The sequence below is a fragment of the Halichoeres trimaculatus genome, unplaced genomic scaffold (genome assembly GCF_033239565.1).
Source record: "Halichoeres trimaculatus isolate MK-OKI-2021-1 unplaced genomic scaffold, fHalTri1.1 fHalTri1_scaffold_2, whole genome shotgun sequence".
Taxonomy (NCBI): Eukaryota; Metazoa; Chordata; class Actinopteri; order Labriformes; family Labridae; genus Halichoeres; species Halichoeres trimaculatus.
This window is the reverse complement of record NW_027437180.1, coordinates 1,699,242-1,715,031: the sequence shown is the minus strand read 5'-3', so window position 1 is coordinate 1,715,031 and position 15,790 is coordinate 1,699,242. Positions and strand designations below refer to the sequence as shown.

Here is a 15,790-nt window from a genome sequence, read left to right as displayed (position 1 = left end):
TTGAGCTACAATGCATGTCACTCACCAAGATAAATGACGATAATAACTCAACAGTATGCACAAGCATAGCATCTACCTGCAAATTTAAATAGTTACTGAGACTGATTGCTCTCTGTGCTCATAAAATATTGATTTAATTTTTATTAAATTTGATTGATTTTTTTCCTGTCTTGCATCCTGAATGTCATCACGACCACAGTACTTCTGTATTCTGTCCAACTTAGAAACGGATATCCTTGAAAAACATCAACAGAAATTTGCAGGAAATTGATTTATTTATTTTTCTTTCTTAATTAATTATTTTTTGACATGCAGCATCTTTTTTTCTTCTATAAGACATTTCAACAGAAGATTGTCAGAAAATTTAAGAAGTAGAGAGCAGGGATTGAGATGAAGCGAAAGGACAAAGAGTCAAGGACAAAAAGGGGTGGTTTCTGTGACTACTGCAGTGAAGACTGTACATGGGGCACCACACTTTTTTTTTCTTTTGTATATGTATTTTATTAGCATTTTCACCATTTATAACCTCCAACAGTAAATAACAGAAATATAAACACACAAAGCAGTACACCGCCAAACTCCCACCCAAAGACCCTCCCACAAACACCAAAACCATCTATGAAAAAGGCAAAGTTGTTTTACGACAATTCCAAAAGTAGAAAAAGCAAAAAGAAGTGCAATGATAAAAACTCAAAATACAGCAATCTACTGAGAAAATAAACAAAACAAAAAACAAACAAACAAACAAAAAAACGTGAATTTCAAAAACAACATTTTAAACCAAAACATACATGTAAGTTCATACAGTACACTTGTGATGACAAGAGTCTATAAAATGCAGATTTGTCATAAACCACCAACCATTGCTAAGCCAAGGTTAAGTTCATGGAGCACAGTAGATACATGACAATTTCAAGCTTTACTGTCACTACAGGTTCCCTTTTTGGTTTTCCGTTTCCCCCAAGTATGTCCTTTAGGTTTGAGTTGATAAATTTTCCACACAGGTTGCTAAAGGGAGCCATGGCCCTCATTTGACCATGACAGTAGGTTTCGTAATTGGGCCGACCAAAAGTAGTGTTGGAAGTTGGGAGGACCAAGCCCCCCCTTTGGAACTGGTTTCATAAGAGTTTAAAGGCTTATTCTTGTTTTTTTTTTTTTTTTTTTTTTTTTTTTGGTTACACCAAATAAACTTTGAAATGTATCTGTTAAGATCCTTAAAAAAGATTAAGGGTATATAACATGGTAACATTTGGAAAAGAAAATTGAGTCTAGGAAGGATGTTCATTCTAAGTACATTTATTCTGCCGATGAGAGAAAGCGGCAATGTTATCCACTTGTCCAAGTCCAATTTGATTTTATTTTTCAGGGGGATGTAGTTTTCCTTTCCACCACACTTTGACCACTAACTGGCGCCTCCCAGTGCTGGGTTAACGTTAGATCTACAATTATTTATATATATATATATATATATATATATATATATATATATATATATATATATATATATATATATATATATATATATATATATATATAGACAGAGAGAGAGATAGAGAGAGATAGATAGATAGATAGATAGATAGATAGATAGATAGATAGATAGATAGATAGATAGATAGATAGATAGATAGATAGATAGATATACACACATAACATTACTGAGGTCTGTTAATGGCATCTTTTTCACTTAATTTTTCCCCTTGAGTTTTCTTAACATTATTAAACTTTCTATGGTAATCCAGGAAAAACATGTGTAGGACTTGATTATAGATTTATATTAATAATACAGTTAAAATAAGGAAAAAACTCTTTGTTTGGATTAATTTAATTCAAAGTGTGTCATCAGATTTTTTTTAAATGTGTTTTTACAGCTCTTGGAAAATACTTGGTCTCGTCGTTGCAGCTCTTTGATCAAAGCTGGTTGATTTTTATGAAAAGACTCCATTTGGCCTCAGTATTTAAAGACTGCATGAAATCACAGACTGTATGCCACCATTATTTCACATGCAAGTGTGTGTGTGTGTGTGGGTGTGTGTGAATCTTTTAGTTGAGCCCAGTCACCCCCCTCTGCCTCACTACCTTTGGTTTATACAGCTGCTACAAACCTAACTGCGCGCACACACATCCACACACGCACAGCCAGGCAGAATGTGGTGTGTGTGAGATTGGGAGAGAGGGGGAGAGAGTGAGATGAGGGAGAGAAATCCTGCGAGCGGCTGAGAGGTGTAGTTTCTGTGCTATGAATACATATGTGGTTAGGAAATCAGGAGATCAGAGCCAAAGAATGCAGAGACAGGCTGAGACGGAGAGGGTGTGCCTCTCTCCCGGCCCACCTCCTCCTCTCTCCTCACATCTACACCTCCAGCCTCCTAATGCACAAACCAGAAACCCAGCCCCTCCCTCGCTCCCTCCTCGTCTCCTTTCTTCCCCCTCTCTCACTCCTCTCTCCTTCTATCTCACTCACCCCCCTCTGTGTCAACCAATCCCACTCTCCCCCTGCTCCCTCTGTCCTCATCGCTCCGCCCCCTCCCTGCTCCACCAGCAAGAGCGCTGCTCAGTCGCAGAGTGCCTGGGAGAGAGAGACGAAGGGAGTCAGGCACACACTCGGCAGAGGAGGCAGAAGCAGGAGAGGAGACGGCGCTCCCTCACACACACATACACACACTCACACACTCAGGCTGAAGGAGGCAGCGGCAGGGGGAGGAAGAAGGGAAGGAATCAGAGCAAAGGAGGAGAAATGTGCTCTTTTTGTTGACTGACAGAAAGAAGGGAAAAAGAGGAGAGAAAGAAGGATCTTTGTCTCCTTCGTCTGCAGCGTTTCCCCCTCTCCATCCCTCAGCCGGAGCGCAGAGGCTGGGTGAAGTGAGAGAAAAGACTGAGGCTAAAAGAAGGAGAGATTTTTGTCTATTTTTCGTCTTTTCCAAAACAGAAGAAGGGACGCGAGGGAAGAAGGAGGAGGTGTATGGTGCTTTTTCTCCGCTGAGCAGGAGCAACTCCTGAGTGTTCATGCGTGCCTGAAAGGATCCTATGTCTTTTTTGGGGGCATTAACCCTTTAAGCCGGGGAAACTGGAGTACTCACACAGGCAAGGTAGACTGAAATTTTCCTTTTCTCCCTCTGCAGCTGCACACTGTCCTGACATGTGTGTGTAAGTGTGTGTGTTTGAAAAGAGCGAGAGTGTGTGTGCATGCCTGTGGAAACTGGTTCTCTAGTCAATTGCCTGTCATTGTGTGAATTCACTGACTGAATGTAAACTCATTGACAAAAACAACACAGTCAATCTGTGTGTGTGTGTGTGTGTGTGTGTGTGTGTGTGTGTGTGTGTGTGTGTGTGTGTGTGTGTGTTAAAACAGTGCCAGACTGGGGCCTCAGAGTTTGATTTGGTGAGAAAGTGGTAACACAGAGGAGGAGGAGGAGGAGGGCGAAGGAGAGCACTTCTCTGCATCAGGCGGCTCAGTGAATTTGAATTTTAGCTCCATTTCACCTCCTTTTCCTCCCTCTCTCCCTTTTTCTCCTCCTGTTCTCCCTTCATTTATTTTCTCTTTCGCTCGCAGCCTTTGTTCTCTGTCTCTCGTGGCCTTTTCTTGGCTGTGTTCACACTTTCCAAACTAAAGACTGGAGCTAAATCAAGGGGGGAGTCAGTCAGTCAGTAAGCCGACAATCAGCCGGGCAGTCTCTCCATTTTCTTTCTCCCTCTTTTTATTTTTTTCTGCACTCGCTTTACTTCCTCCACACGCCGACCAGTCAGTCAGTAAATCAGCCAAATCACTGTCGTCTTCTTCTGCCTCCCTGCCAATCATTATCTCTGCTCACACACACACACACACACACACACACACACACACACACACACACACACACACACACACACACACACAGACTTGTATAAATATTTCAGTGGTCAATCATATAGTAAGCATTAGCCTCAGGGTCTGGTTTTGATTTTTGGCCATTACACCGGGCAGTATTCAAAGGGAATGGAGATGGGGGAAATTACCTTAACTATGGCACCAATCAATGAGGAGGAGGAAGAGGAGCAGGATGAGGAAGAGGAGGAGGTAATGGGAAACATGCAGAGACACAGAGTCCACCAGAAAGTCACCAACGACAGGCGCTGAAGGAGTAGCAGGGCTGAAAACGTCTTCCATTTTTACTTCAACGGGGAAACTTTACGATAAATTCAGCGATTTACGGTGTGTGACGCACTTTCGTAAAATGTTCAATCTAAATTAAAAACTATTTAATCGAAACTTTCGCCATCAAGCCCGGTAATGTACCTCAGATGTGTTCAATGTTTAATGTTGAAAATGCACAGGTTAAGATCACACCGTTAATAAGATGGTGGAGTATGGTCTGCTGCAACGCGTCGACGTTTTTACATTCACCGTCATTAGTTTGCTGCTTTTTGCACCACCGCACTGTGCCTCCGTTAAACATTTAAAAAATACTGTATTTATATCCTTATTGATTATATTTTAATCATATCATAGTGAGTTTCTGGTCAGTAGTGGTAAAGCTCTAAAACAGATCTATAATCGATGTCGCTTATCTTTATTTTTTCGCTAAAATACGGAGACAGATCCTTGAAACGAGTGTATCACTAGTTCGGACCACAATTATCAATCTTTTTGTTTTGTTTTTTTTGCATTGCAGAAATAAGACCAACATATTTAACACTTCAGCTGATTTCACCAGTTCTTCGTCATTCTTACACAGTTCTATAAAATGGCAAACACACACACACACATACACACACACACACTTCAGGGGAGAAGCGTTTTGCCTTCATAATCTGAATTTAATTTATTTTTTTAATTTTTCAATAAGATTTTCTTTATTGATTTCCTTCTTTCCTTCCATCAGGCTCTTATAATGATAAAAGAATTGTAATTTTTGGGCTCCTGAGGACGTAAAAAGAGGCATTTCTCTTTTTCAGTTTCAGAAGTCGGTTGCTCTCTGAGGCCTGGTCCGCTCTGAGTCAAAATACTGCACATTGTCAGATCACCTGACACTGATGTACAGCTCAAATTAGTTTTAAATTGACTCTTTTTACATTTTTTATCATAGCTAAAATGTTTACATATTAAAGAGAAAAAAAAATATTTGTTTTATTTTTTACAGAAGAGTAGGTCAGGGAGGTAAATTGATCTGTGGTTATAGCTCTCCTGGTGTTGTACAAAATGCAACTGAACCTTTCCTGTGTCAATAATCTTGTTCTTGTCTCCAAGTGACCCAAAAACACAACTTTGAAAGTTTTAAACTCATTTTTGGACTTAGTTTATGAAAGTGGAGCTCTGTAGGATTAGGTGTTTAAGGACTGTGGAGATGTCGCTGTGAACACACTAAACTTAAATCACTTCAAAGTTTGGGCTCAGAGCTTGCACACGTCAGCATGTGTGTGAGGATTACTGTCAAACACTTTACTATGTACACACACATGAGATAAAAGATGCAGAAACATACAGAAAATGATTTTTTATAGATGTAAAGACAACACGTGTGATAAAATCCTTTCCACTCCAGCTCTCCTCACATTATCCACTGAGCCTCAGTGAAGCAGAAATCCTCGGCAGCGTCTCCAACCAGCACACCTCGGGCTCTGTGTGAGGTTGTGTGTGTGTGTGTGTGTGTGTGTGTGTGCCCCTTTGTATAACCCTCACAGTGGCAGCAGTGTAACACTCTTTAGTCAATGTCAACCTAATGTTTCAGTCTCTCTGTTCTCCAGGTCAGGTCATCTCTTCTTTTACACACACACACACACACACACACACACACACACACACACACACACACACACACACACACACACACACACACACACACACACACACACACACGGAAGCCAGTTTATGTCCTAGGTGCTGCTGTTCTGAGTATTAGAAACACATTTTGGATCTTGTTTTTTGTAGTTTTGGACTGTTTGTCATTTTTTTCTTAAATTTTATTTAAAAATATCTCCATTCAATACTTTTTAAAATTCAGACATGAGCTCAGGCGGTGATTTTATCTTATTTTATCATCATCGGCTCATCAGGTTGCACTGATCCTGTAACGTTAGTTGTTGTGAAATGTGTCCTACCTGTTTTCCACAAGGTGAAAATGAGGAAAAGTGATAAACCAAGGAATGAAAGGATGTTGTTTCCTGTTTTCTGTGTGTGTGTGTGTGTGTGTGTGTGTGTGTGTGTGTGTGTGTGTGTGTGTGTGTGTGTGTGTGTGTGTGTGTGTGTGTTGCTCTCACAGAGGTGTGTGTGTGAACTGTATTTAACTCTTCAAAGTGTTAAACTGAGGAAGCATCAGCTCATCTGAACAGTGAAGATTCCCCAGCTTTGCTTTTGCATTGTGTTTTGAAGAAGTGTGCGCGTGTGTTAGCATTATGTGTGTGTGTGTGTGTGTGTGTGTGTGTGTGTGTGAGGTGATGGTTAGTGCTGCTGCTGCTGCTCAGTAACAGAAAGAGAAGACAGGCTTTAGCTTTTTGCCTAATCGCTTCCAGACACAGAGATTTGCATTCCACCGCTCTCTCCTCTCCCTCTTTTTCTCTCCTTCGCTCTTCTCCTCTTACGCTGCTGCACCCCCCGTTACTTTTTCAATTAGAAACATACATTCTGAGACACTCGTACAGCGGGCCTGTGAGTAACGAAGCAGAGGAGGAAGTAGGTGATGGATTAAAGGAATTAAACTGTCACCGTGAGAGGAAACATGCAAAAAAACGAGTGTGAGGGACGGATGGACGGGTCGTAAAGAACACAGAGCAGAGACAGTGGGAGAAGAAGAGGAGAAGAAGGACATGTGTGACTGATTAAGATTCCTACAGGCCTATTAGGATGATAAGACGTCAGAGTGGGAATAAAGAGGCTGTAAAACAGAGAGCTCATATTCACCATTTACTGCTCGTTTAGCAGCAGGATTATTGGGAGCGTACCGTAAAACCTGGAGAAAGGGCCCAGCCCTTTTTTGTTTTTCACTCAGAGGCGTACAGCTGACACTACTGACAGCAAAGAGGCCGTCTCTGTTGAAGATCATGGACATGATCTTTAAAGTTCCTTTAACCTGTGAGATTAAACTCTTTTTATGGTATCTTAATACACTTTGCTAAACTTTGGATCTGTTCAGATGAAAGTTAATCTGTGATTTCAGAACCCAGAGGAGTTTAGTCTTCTGTAATCTGTATGAGTGACCTAACAGCTGCAGGATCTTGTATTTTAATCACCTATCACAAGTCAAGCTGGCCCCAGAATGTGTGGATGCCTACATGTACTAGGAAGCAAGGTGAAGTTGATATTTTCAGCTAAAATTCAGAGACAGCTCTCTGACAAAACTGATACAGGAATTTCTGGAAACCTTTCCACTTTTTTTTTGTTTGTGAATGTGTTTTAAGTGAACTCATTTACAACTTTCTGGACTCCTCTTCAACAGAGAGTCCGTGCCCCCAAGGGAGTCCATGGAGCAGGGACAGAGCCGGGATTTCAGTTTTGGGAGGGCCAGACAAATTTTGGCTGGGCCTTAAGTTAAAAAAAGTTTGTAGACTGTTAATTTGATTAAAAAATTTACTAAAAATATACTACAGTTACTTTGTGTGGTTTTAAAGCATTTTTTTTTCAACTTTAACATAAAACTCTCCTGTGCATCAAACGGATACACCTGCAATCACTCTTCTGGTACTGACCAAAGAGTGGCGCTCTAACACACCAGTAGGCTGCACTGCTATGGTTTATTATAGGCTGTAAGAGAAGGGTCAATAACCATGGTTAAAAAAAAAAAAAAAAAAAAAAATCTATGGTCTTTCCCAAAATAGTGTTCCAGTCCCATCAATATGATGCTTAATGTTTCATAACTCAGTCATTTTTTTTTCTCAAAGGGCTGAAACACATGGCTCATTTAACAAAGACAGAGCATCTAACACTCACAAAACGAACATGAGGTGACCAAATTTTACTCAGCTCTTTTTAAATGGATTTAAAAAGTGTAGAAATAAAAGGAAAAGTTAGGGGTGGGCCTTGGACTTTTGGGCCCACCCATAACACTGCCCCTGTCATGAAGGTGCTGCAGGGGGTCCATGTCATTTTGGTAATTACTAATATTTGTTCCCAAATATTCAATTTGTGTCCATGTTAGTGTCCGTAAACACACGCTAACGGATACATGAAGGGCAAAACTGATCTTTTTTGTAAAAAAAAACTGTCATCCACATAGACCCTATATCTAATGGACAGTGTGGCTCCTTCTTTCAGCATCATACTGGTTTGAAGCCAAAATATTCTGTCAAAGGCACCGCCTGTGACTCTGGATGGAGGAGGGTGACAAAAATGATATTCTCTTGTTTCTATCGAGAGTCTTTGCTCCCTCTCTCGACATATTTTAACCCCCCCCCCCCCCCCCATAAATAAATAAATAAAATAAAATAATAATGATTATAATAATAATAATACACACAAGAACATCAGCTGTCAGTCATCATTGAATGTGACGTTAAGCCTTGTTTTTAACCTCTAATAACTAATGAAAATGAAACTTTTCAGAAAAAAGAGGACTTGAACACAACACAGCCCGATAATATCTTCATATCACCACAACAGTTGGATGTGGGAAACATTTCCACCAGTGTTTTTTTTTTTTTTCAAAGTTTGACCACAGCTCATCTGGAATAACTGGGGAGACAGAGTTTTGACCCATACCCCGGCCAGTCACCGGGGGGAGCAGCTTTTGTGGGTACCTCACTCCAAGCCGAGCAAGATGACGTCCATTATTTTATTATTTATTTATTTATTTATCTATTCATCTATTTAATTTTATTACAGTCTTTCACCTCTCCATTATTAAGGGGGTCCTTGGTCTAAGAAACATTGAGGACTCCTTGAGGTCACAGAAGTTCTGATTAATCCAGCACAGCTTGTCAAATGTTGAGAGCTCAGGTAGACGAGGTGGCTGCAGAGGAGGTGGAAAGGGTTTGCAGTGTTACAGTCGTTGCATCACCAGATGCTGCGGTGTAATGGTGTAGCAATAATGTAGAATATATACATAAAAGTTGTTTTCTCAGCACCTCAAGGTCTTTGCTATGTCTCAGTGCATGTGACTTATTGTACTCAGCTGGACGTATTCCTCCCTTTTTTCTGTTTCTCTGGAATGTCTCTGTGGATTAGGAGCTTGCTGAGTTTCAGACCAACCGCTGTGAAAGACAAAGCAGTCAGTCAACCAGCACAGATAGCTGCCACATTCCAACTGTGGTCACAATCACGAAAATCACTCATAGTTGGAGCAGACTGATGTAAAGAGGTCGGGTTAACATGTGCTGGTTGTGCAGAGCAGCACCTGTGAAAGGTTTTCACCTTGAGGTGAGAAAGAATTTGCTCGTCACAGTGTTTTTTTTACGCCAGAAGAGAACAGCGTCCTCTGAACGCTGCACGCTTAATTACTCTCTGTGATGATTACTTAACAATGTTTCCAATGATTATGTGACAATGAAGACGCTAAATGAATGGAAACAGAGCTGCAAGAAAACAAATCCTTTCATTTCTCTTTTTTCTCTGTGTTAAACTAAACTGAGCGATTTCTGATGCTTGAAAAAAGGAAAGTGGTAAAAGTGATAAACTCTCAGTCCTGAGCTGAGATGAAAACATTTTATTTGGAGGATTCATGAAGTTTACTCAAAGCTTTCCTCACTTCAAAGATGCTTTCTTTCCAACTTTGAATTAATGAATCTAATTTTCTTGGCTCAAACATGTGAGCACATTTCCACACTTAACCCTTTACACTCTGCAGAAGACACGTCTGGCAGTGCATGCATTGATAATTGAAGAAGTTGTGACATGCTGTACCCTCAAATGCTTCAGGCCTATAATGTGTAAAACTGTTTTTTTTTTTTTTTTTTTTTTTGTAGCTTCAGTTGTTTTAATTTGATACATTTTTTCAATATGTAGTGACAACGTCATTTTTTCAACGTGGTCATGAAAAGACAAAAATGTCAGCTTCAGCACCAAAACGGACAAAATCACCAGATTTCGTAGTGGAAACAGTCTCAGGTCATCCTTCCGAGCAGAGACTTGCAGAAACAAGGATGTTAGGGAATTTTCTAGCTGTGCATCGATTTATTCACGTCTCATTTTCTCTTCCTGCTTATTTACAGAAATAATTCACATCAATCAATAGAAGCCTGTTTCTGCTGTAGTGTGTATGTTTTAACACCAGCTGCTCACTGCATCTCCAACCTGAACGTGTGTCTGGATGTTTTTTATTCTTAGAAGGAGCAAAGTAAAGCTGGCAACGACGGCAGTGGTGGTGGCGGCGGTGGTGATGTTTCTCTCGGTGATTCAGAGGATTTTCCTCTCTGGCTCTGCAGCTTTATCAGATTATAAACCATGTATTTGTAGATTATAGGGGACAGTTTGTGTGTGGAGGACTGACCGCTGGGGCAGACAATGTGACCAGCCAACCATTATATGACCTGCTGGATCACACACACACATGCTGACACACACACACTAAGGCTGGCATTCATGGAGCTGCTCGGATATGTACTCATTCACATGAGCGACCATGCATGAGCTGCACGAACACACACACATTGTTCTAGCTGGTGTTGTGTGTTTGAGCAGCAGGTCTGAGGAACAAGCTGGCAGTGTTACCCTTTAGTGTGTGTGTGTGTGTGTGTGTGTGTGTGTGTGTGTGTGTGTGTGTGTGTGTGTGTGTGTGTGTAAAGATTAAAGGAACTTGACTCTCCCATCTCCTTAGTTTCTAATTCCTGCATTTTTCTTTCCTTTATCTCTGTCACTCACTTGCTCCAATACACATGTTCTCATGCACAACAAGACACACACACTCACACACACACAAAAAAAACACACCCAGATATATCTTGCTCTATGTCTCTCTGTGGCTCTCTCTCCACAAATAGAACACTATCTCCTAGCAACAAGGCCTTTGAGAGTGATGTGTGAGATAGATTGGGTGTCTGCGATATAGGGGCCTGGGTGTGTGTGTGTGTGTGCGCGTGTGTATTTATGTTTCAAAGCCTGAGAGATGATGAAAGTCATCAGAGGAAGGACGCTGCCTCTGAAACAGGACTTGAAGAATGAATGTGAGTCAGTGTGTCTCACCCTTGTAAGTACAGTTGTGTGTTCATGTGTGTGTGCTTTTGTCTTTGTGTGTGTGTGTGCTTTTGTCTTTGTGTGTGTGTGTGTGTGTGTGTGTGTAGTAATTTTCCTGATGGACTGCATTACTCTAGATGGGGCTATTACTCAGAAAATAAAAGTCTCAATTATTCCTGAAATGCCCTGGACCCCCCATGTACAATGTACACACACACACACTCACACACTCACACACACACACAGAAATGTTGTGTAGTGCATTATTTTCAGCAGTGCATATTAGAACAGACAGGGATTTACTGTTTAGTACACACACACACACACACACACACACACACACCCACACACACACACACACACACACACACTCTGCTGTACAGAGGTCTCTCTCATTTCGATCGTTTCACCATATTTTTCCATGTTTTATTATTTTTCATTACACACGCAGACATTTATAGTTCATTCATCACCTCAGCGGAGCAGTAATGTGTGCGTATTGCTAAGCGCTCGCGCGCGCGTGTGTGTGTGTGTGTGTGAGAGACTCTTGGCCGGGGTTGTGAAACAGTGTGAGAGGACAGGTCTGGACTTCCATCCTGGACTGAATTATTTGATCAAAACCTCAGGTTTTGATGTTGATTAGTTATTCAGATTTTAAACCAGTGAATGAATTGTTTTGATAAACACAGGACTAATATTTAAGTCCACACTGTCAGACAAAAAAAGTCTGCAGACACAGTGTCAGTCAGAGTGAGTGAGTCACTTACATCAGAGTGTGTGTTTTCCACATCTGAGTGGACAGTTGCCAAGGAGTGAGACATGTTTCACTGTTAAGGCTTTTCGCACACTGAGTGCAGAGTTTTTGGAACTATAATCCATAAAGTTAGATCCATAACCCATAAGAGATGAAGCAAAGAGACCTCTCACACTGAATCTGGTGCGTTTATTTAGAAAATTTATTTCAAAAATAAGTGGTGCAGTGACGGTTGTTTCATGGTTATTTCTTCACTTGAAAAAAAGAAAAAAAACTTCCATCCATCCACTCCTGAAAACAGGAGAGCAGGGGAAGTTTTACCTGCAGGTTAAAAAGAGCTAAGCAGCAGCTGGCAGTATGTTTGAGGTAGACACACACACATGCATACACACACGAGTCTTTGTTTGTCATCTAAACATCGCCCCAAATGACAAAAAAACGTGTTAGAAAATGTGAAAATGTGACGTTGCAGGTAGCCTACGGCGTCTCTGGATGGTCAAACAACCCTGGAAGCGAGCTGGGTGGGTGGGTGAAAATAAAATGCTCAAAAACCCAACCTGTTTTGAAAAAAGAAAAAAAAAAAAAAACACATGAAAGTTTTGCTGTGAGTCTGCAAACATGACCGACATAACATGGGATCAAATTTCTGCTTTAACAAACACAGACTCAGTGTGTGAAGGCCTGAAGTCAGTTAAGTGGACAGTTGCAGAGGAGTGAGACATCTTTTATTTTTACCATCTCAGCAGAGAGGAGTGATGCTATTCGGTGTTACGCTGGTGTTTCAAAACGTTATTAACGCTAATTATTTACTAATAATTATTAATCATGTATTAGTTATTAACTATTTGCTCACGCAGTCCCTCACAGAGAGCTGAACCTGGTCTCATCAGCCCCTCTGCAGAGTCTGCTCCTGTTTCTGACCTGTTGATCACTTTTAGCATGTTAGCTGTTCCACTTTCTGAGCGTCACACAACTTTTCAGAGTTTTGCTGACTCAGGCCATGTCTATATGAAGCCGGGTATCTGGGAAACCACATTTATTGTTATACGTTTACACCAAACCACAGTTTAACATCACTTAAGTCATGCTGTTTTCTGGAAACTCTGGTTTCATGGTTTTAGGTGTCACATTTAAATATGAGTCTAAACTTTTTAGTCTTAGAGTCGTTTTTATACGTTATCTGAAAATGTTATTTTCCTGAAAACAGGATGTTTGACCTGCACAGAGAGTTTAACGCTGTGAAAGGTGAACAGAAACCTTCTGTTTTTCTTCCTGGCCTTTTCTTCTCTATTTACTAAATCACAGCTCTGTCTGAGTCTGAGCCTCGAGACATCCTGACCTTTCCTTCTCTCCACTTTTCCCACATTAAGCTTTTATCACTCCCCTTTTCTTTCCGTCTTTATCACTTCCTGCAGAAAAAAAAAGAGGAAAGAGTAGAAGAAGACTTGGAGGGAAATTTTCAGAGGGTTAAAAAGTGAGGAGAAGGGGGGTGGGAGTGATGAGGTGCTTGCTGACAAAGTGTTTCTTATCAGAGACTGAATCCAGATGGTTTGCAAACACACCTCCTCTTCATCCTCATTCTCACTCACAGTTTGCTCCTCCTCCTCCCATCATTCCACCTCTCTTTTAATCCTGGAATACTTTCCATCATTTGTTATTCCTGGAGATTTCCAGAAGTGGCCGCGGCCCGCTTTAAATCGTCCAGCGCCTCAGATAAAAGCCAAGCATGACGGTGATTATCCAAAGAGCTGCACTCTCCGGATCTGTGTCAGCTGCGTTACATCATGACAGCGCTGTAGTAGCCGCCGCACGGCGCCGCTGGAAGACAAGCTGTGGAGGAAGAGAGAGAAAAACCAGAGGAGAAGAAGAAAGATGTCAGAATGCACGCAGAGAGTCAGAGCTTTGAAAATGATGCCAGTGGATCTAAAGGGAGAGTCCTCTCGCTGTCGTTTCCTTAATCATCCTGAAAAATATAAAAATGATCTATATATACCTCTTGGGTGCTGTCCCATTTGAATAATTAATGCCTGTGTTTGCCTCACAGCCACTACTGCACTTTCTGTGAAGACATGCTCAGAAAAATCACTTCAAAAGTCAAACTGAACGGGCTGCAAGAGGAGGAACCAGAGAGAGCTGTGTCCAAAAACACAGTTATGCAGACTTTTTATACACACACATGTTCACACAACTTCATGGAGAAGTGTTTATAACCTTCACTTATCTTTCAAATCCTCTTTTTACGTCTTTTTAGATTTAAAAAAAAAAGAAAAAATCACACATGGTTCAGCAGTTTAAAAGAAAACACAAAGATGATAGGAAATTTGGACAAGAAATAAAACTTTACTCCTCTCTAACTTCTTTTTTTCTTTTTTTTGTTTTGGAGCTTTGAAGTCTTAAACACAGTAACACACACACACACACACACACACACACACACACACACACACAGTTCCCTTGTATCACTCTTTTCACGTCTTATCTGGCTGCTCGGGGAAATGAAGACAAATGATGTGACAGGAAAATGAACCGTGAACACCTGGAGTGTGTGTGTGTGTGTGTGTGTGTGTGTGTGTGTGTGTGTGTGTGTGTGTGTGTGTGTGTGTGTGTGTGTGTGTGTGTCTGTGTGTCTGTGTGTCTGTGTGTGCGGGAATGTGTGTGTGTGTGGGAGTGTATAGAGGGGGGATGGGCAATTAGAGACAGATTGTGTGTGTTTACCTGCTGCTGAACTGCAAGCAGGTATGTGAGTGTGCGTCACCCTGCAGGAGTTGCTTGTTTCTCTTTATTGTCTTGTGATAAGCGGGTCTCTCATTTCTGTTTTTTTATTTTTCAGACAAAAATCTCTAAAAAGCAGCTAAAAGTTTAGCTTTCTTTGAAACATTTGGGCTCACACAGTGTCACACACTTTTATTTCTTTTGTGAGTGTAAAACTTAAAACCATGGACTTTGTTCTTAATCTGAAGGAACTTTCATTTTTGGGATAAAAAAAGAAAGTGATGGTTTAGAGGTGCCAGCAGATAAAATTATCTTCTTATGTTTTGCAAATGTCACAAAAAAAAGTGGTTTAAGTGTGTAATATGAGACAAACTCGTTGTCTCACCCACAAAGGCAAACAGTTTCACAGAAAGGGAGAGAAAGTTAGTGACCAGGAAGATAACCGAGGGAAAAAAAGAGAATTTGCACCCACATTTTTCTCTTTGTGTCCAGACTGTCATGTTGTTGTGATAAATCGTGTCTGTTAAATGTCACACCAAATTGAAAAATCACTCAAAGCCGAGTGAGGAGTATCAAAGAAAGAGAGATAACTAGAGTTAGAGTGTTTGAGAAGAGGAATCCATCCTTTAAAGTCAGAGAGAAGAGAAATCTGCAGAAGCAGCTCTGCTCTCAGAGCACACACACACACACTTAACCCTGTGTCCTCCACCCCCCTCCTCCTTCTCCTACTCCCTCCCTCCTCCCCCTCTCCATCTCTTTTGTTGGGTCGAGTCAGGGTCGAGGCGAGGTCTCCATCCCAGCAGGCCACGGGGTCGACTTACAGGAAGTGTGTGTGTGACCTGTGCTGACATGTATGGTTTGGTTAATGTGCTGCTGCGGTTGTTTCACCTGAAAACAGATTGTTGTGTTGATAGGTGGCACACACACTCAGCCTAACACACACAGCTTCACACACACAGCTTCACACACACACACACACACACACACACACACACACACACACACACACACACACACACACGGGACATGATGACAGATTCTGCCCGTATTTGTTCAAATCAGAGGAAGAATATAAAATCTGCTCTGTGACACAGCTAGCTTCACGGTTTAGGCTGCAGCTGCTTTTTGAGAGTCCGGGCTCATTTCTCCACTCTGAAACAGACAAATTTATTCATCCCAGAAGAGAAATTCACTTTTACAGGCTGACAAATCTCATAGATAAAAGAAGAAAGATGTTCAGAGCA

The 15,790-nt window shown here is 41.1% G+C and overlaps 1 protein-coding gene across 9 annotated transcripts in view; it reads left to right on the top strand.

The window, feature by feature from the left end:
• The window catches only part of tenm3 (teneurin transmembrane protein 3), a 498,200-nt gene that overhangs the window by 200,487 nt on the left and 281,923 nt on the right, over positions 1 to 15,790 (top strand). Inside the window, exon 1 of one of the 9 annotated variants that reach the window (XM_074698056.1) lies at positions 2,578 to 3,089. The exons of the other annotated variants lie outside the window; for them this stretch is intronic. The gene's annotated coding sequence lies outside the window, so the exon portion shown is untranslated. Of the gene's footprint in view, positions 1 to 2,577; positions 3,090 to 15,790 lie in introns of those variants that run through there. 9 annotated transcript variants of the gene reach the window in all.